At 44.3% G+C, this 4,398-nt stretch overlaps 1 long non-coding RNA gene across 1 annotated transcript; it reads right to left on the reverse strand.

The window, feature by feature from the left end:
* Positions 1 to 1,739: 1,739 nt before the first annotated feature.
* Positions 1,740 to 3,002, reverse strand: LOC144588640 (uncharacterized). Its single transcript, XR_013544277.1, has 2 exons — positions 2,868 to 3,002; positions 1,740 to 1,811 (listed from the first exon to the last, which is right to left on the reverse strand). It is a non-coding gene; the product is annotated as an uncharacterized LOC144588640 (long non-coding RNA).
* Positions 3,003 to 4,398: the final 1,396 nt, after the last annotated feature.

The raw sequence follows: 4,398 nt of genomic DNA on the forward strand, positions 1-4,398 counted from the left end.
CCACTAGGGAAAAGAACACCTCAGGGCAATCTCCCTTGTGGTATACAGGGAATTTCTTCAGGTGTTTTAGACAATTGGCCCACCTCAGAATCCCTATTGTTATTATTGTTCTGGTTCATCATTTCCAATTTTCTTAACTCAAACGCCATCCTTTCCTTTTCCAGAGCAATTTTCTCTCTCTCTAATCTTTCTTCTGTTTCCATTCTCTCTCTCTCTAATTCAAATTGCCTTCTTTCTCTCTCTGATCTTTCCTCCATTTCCCTCACCCTCAGTTCATGCTGTTGGGCTAGGAGCATTTTTCTGAGTTTTGGGTTCTGTTCTCCCGTGCTGTCATCCTGCACTGAGCCAAATTCATCCTCAGAACCTTGGTCTACCTGGGGTTCCCTCACTTCACCCATTTCTGCCATTTGGCTTCGAGTCAAGGGCATAATCCCCCCCCCGAACAGGCTGCTTTCAAAAGTCAAGCCTCAAAATAAAGCGACCACTTTTTTCCTTTGCCTCAGGACCAGCCTTCTATAGATTGCTGCTGTTCCTTCAGCACTAACTTGCAACTGTTGCCAGCCAGAGTCCACCCCCCTCTGCTAGGCCTCTCAGCAGACAGGCTAGATCACTGCTACTTCACTCAGCTTTGCCTCAGCCTTTTCCCGCCAAAACAGGTTGCCTCAGAGCTCCCTAATCTAGTCCCACCAATATGAGGTCACACGTTCTTCCACTAGCCTACCTCCCCGTGAGGTAAGCCTAGAAGATTACCTACGCGCTCTCAGATTGTCCCTGACTAGACCCCCCTTGCTCTGGGCACACTTGCCAAGGCTTTGCTGGACCACTGGACAACTGGACCAGTCGTATCCCACCGCTGCCACCAATCAATGTGACAACCCCAGACCTACTGGGATATGCCACAGTTTCACTAAGCTGCCACCAACCATTCCCTGTAAGAAGTCACACAGACCAGGAATGGATTTTTAACAAACAAAGGAATAAGGTTTATTTAAATAACACACAGGGAAAATAAAATGATCAAGTGAATAAGATACAGTAACGTGGCTTGGTCTCAATCATACATACACCAGTTTGGTTCACACAGAACACCTTTAACTTGAAGCACAGACCCTGAACCTATCAGTTCTGGCTAACCATACAGACACCTGAACCTATCAGGTAGGTACTGACTGACACACAGTAGTACCCTGTCTGACACACAGACTCCCACACCAGCTTCTTCTTCCCAGCTGCTTCTTCTCTCAGCTTCTCCTTCTCCACACAAGCTCCACATATATATACAGTACAGCCCCTCCTCCTGATGTCCCGCCTTCCACTCCCCATAGGATGGAACTTTCCCTCCAACCCATGACAGACAGGTAACATCAGTGCTGTATGTAACACTCCTCTCCAGCACCTGAAGGCAAGGATAGGTGATATCTTTCTCAGACAACTGAAAAATCACAATGTAAGCTAGTTATTGATTCCCCCATTGGTCTTCACTGGGCTGGGCAACCACAGAGCTCTGGATGGGGCAGGAGAAACATCAGTGTTCAAAAAATCATGGCCAGATGTGACTGCCAAGTTCCTTTATTAAAGGCAAGTTTCAAAATGGAGGCTGCAGACTCAGGTCAGACGTGTAGGTTCCAGATTTCTCCTCTGGTGGTGGGGACTAGAATGTCTCTCCCAACCTTACTAGATAAAGGGTTGCCAATCATTTAGCATTTCCCCCTCTCAACTGACCCAAATCAAAACACAAGTCTTCTTCTTCTTCTTCTTCTTCTTCTTCTTCTTCTTCTTCTTCTTCTTCTTCTTCTTCTTCTTCTTCTTCGCTGGTGATAGAAGCACACAGAAACATGTAAAGTAACATGTAAAGCATGTAAAGTCCTCTGCTCTCAGTCCGTTGGCAGTCTCAGAGTCAGGGAAGAGCAGCCAACAGCAAGAACTAATGGGTTGCTACCAAAAATTCTAGAACCTGGTTACTGTTCTATAGGAACTCTTGTCTTAGGCTTTGTACCTAGCATTCTTTGCCTCTCACTGCAGTCTTAGCATGGTGATGTTGAAGTTTTATTTACAGCCTTGCATGCTGTCTGCAGTTTGAGTGACAGGGAGTGAATTTGCTGGGCTGGGCTGATAGTTTATCTATCCAGCATTAACCAACAGTTTCTTCCAGCTTGTGAATTCAAAGAATGTCTCTGCTGAGAGTTCTATAACCTTTCTCTTTTTTTCAGTTGGTGGCAGTTGCTTTGGTGCTGTTGATCTGTTTGGTTGGTTGCTGGCATGTACAAAGCAATATTCACAAGTCTATGATCTCAAGCAACTGTAAATAAAGGCACTTTTTAAATTATTTCTCTTACAAATGTTTCAGAGTGAATTATTGAAACTTTAAATGCCAGTTAATGAGGAAGGGAACCTGAAGCTATCCTCCTCTGTGGATCTCTGTGCTTTGATTGTGTAGCAAAATGAGAATTTTACCAGAAATTCAAAACTCTACAACAGGTGAAAAGCAAGCTATTGTATTGTTGTTGAAAACGGAATGATGGGGAGTGGGAATGAATAGTGATGTGGTCTTCCAGTTGCTGTTGGAACACAATTCTCTTCAGTCCTAGCCAGCATGGGCAATGTGATGGATGCAAAGAATTGCAGTCCAACACCATCTGAAAGGCCAGATGTAGCTTCACAAATCTGAATGAAGCCCTCATTGCCTTGCAGCCCATGTAGCCAGGAGAAGTCCTGCATGTCCGTTTTTTTCCATTCTACCACATTAGCAACCAGCCTGCCTGCCTCCCTTTCCTGTTTGCCATAGCCTGCAGGATTCCAGCTTGGCAAACTGCACTGGGTAATTGAAAAGTGAGATGTAATTATGGCAACACTACACAGTTCCCTACCCGAATCCTCAGGTACGTAGAAAGCATCAACTAAAGATGACTTGGAAGAGGTTACTGTTCTGTGGTCTTGGCACCTTGGTAGCAATTACTGTAAGCGATGCAAATCCTTCTTAATTTGTGTTTGCTTGCAGTTCTCCTGGTATGAGTGAGACAAATGGCTCCAAATAGAAACCAAATCAAATAACAGGTTTAAACATGCAACCGTTAGTCAAAGAAGTGCCCACACCTTGTGACTAGCTGAGCTTTTACTAGGCATTTGGATATGTATATTGTCCATTTCTCCCTCCCCTCTTCCTGCTCTTGCCTGCCAGTTATGATGGACTCAATAAAAAAACCATCCATCCTCTCCTCCCAGCCAAGAGGCCTCCAGACTCAGGTTCTAAATGAACACCACACAAGACATTAGATATTTGACAGGGAAGATGTATTGCTTGCAGAATGCTTGAGCTACATTTTGAATGGCAAAACTCTGAAACACTACCTCTGATTTAGATATATTGATCATTCCTGACAAAGATTTCTTGAGCAAAGGAATCGATCCTCGACCTGGAAATTAGAGCACTAATCCATACACCATTTGCTCCAGTCCCATTTTTTTTTCCTTCCAACATAACTGAATGAATATTGAGAAAACATCACAGGGAGAGGCGAGGTCTCCCAGGTTTGATTCAACTTGTATTGAAACACAATGAGCTCTCCCCACTCTCTACCACACACACACAGACACAGACACAGACACAGACACAGACACACACACACACACACACACACAGAGAGAGAGAGAAACTGCTGCTTGTTCCGAGCGAGCCTCACTGTGTTGAAACTATGCTGTGGTCCCATTTGTCTGCACAAGTTTCCACCCATGTACATGGCTGCTGATCCAGTGATGGCGTAGCAGAAGGTCTCTTTCCCCCATGCATATTTGGTAATATAAACATCAGTAGCCTTTGAAATTGCAAATGCCAATACCAAGAATGGATTCTACACTCCGTTGCATTAATAACCAGCCTGCCTGTCTTCCTTTTCAGTGGACCCTAGCCTGGTCTCTCTCCGAGCCCAGTTCATGGCCCATACACAATTGATATTTGAAATCTGTGCACTAGCTTCTTGTGCAGGTTTGCACATACACACATCACTCGTAGGTCAACGCTGCTGGGATAACCATTTTAAAATGTTGTAAAAGCAGGAGATACCATTTTCTGCCAATGGATGTTTCCAGCCTCAGATCCTGGGAGCTTAAGAGCAAAAGGAGAGTGCAAGAGAAGACAGTCCAACTGGGTGAGAAAAAAAATGGAGAGAAAGATGAACTGAAGTTCAGAGGATTTTGCATAGGAGAGCATATAGCTAAATATCTTAGCCAGAAACTTAGAGCATCAAAATGCTCCCTATGTGTGTGAATGGGCAAACCTACAAGTTCTTTTTTTCCTAGCTAGGAGCTAGAGATTTTGGTTTTGGAATAACAGTGGTTAGAGCAGAATCCTGTGTGATTATCAGGTACATGAAATACCATGCAAAGATCCATGAAGCCAAC

The sequence above is a fragment of the Pogona vitticeps genome, chromosome 4, assembly GCF_051106095.1.
Source record: "Pogona vitticeps strain Pit_001003342236 chromosome 4, PviZW2.1, whole genome shotgun sequence".
NCBI lineage: Eukaryota > Metazoa > Chordata > Lepidosauria > Squamata > Agamidae > Pogona > Pogona vitticeps.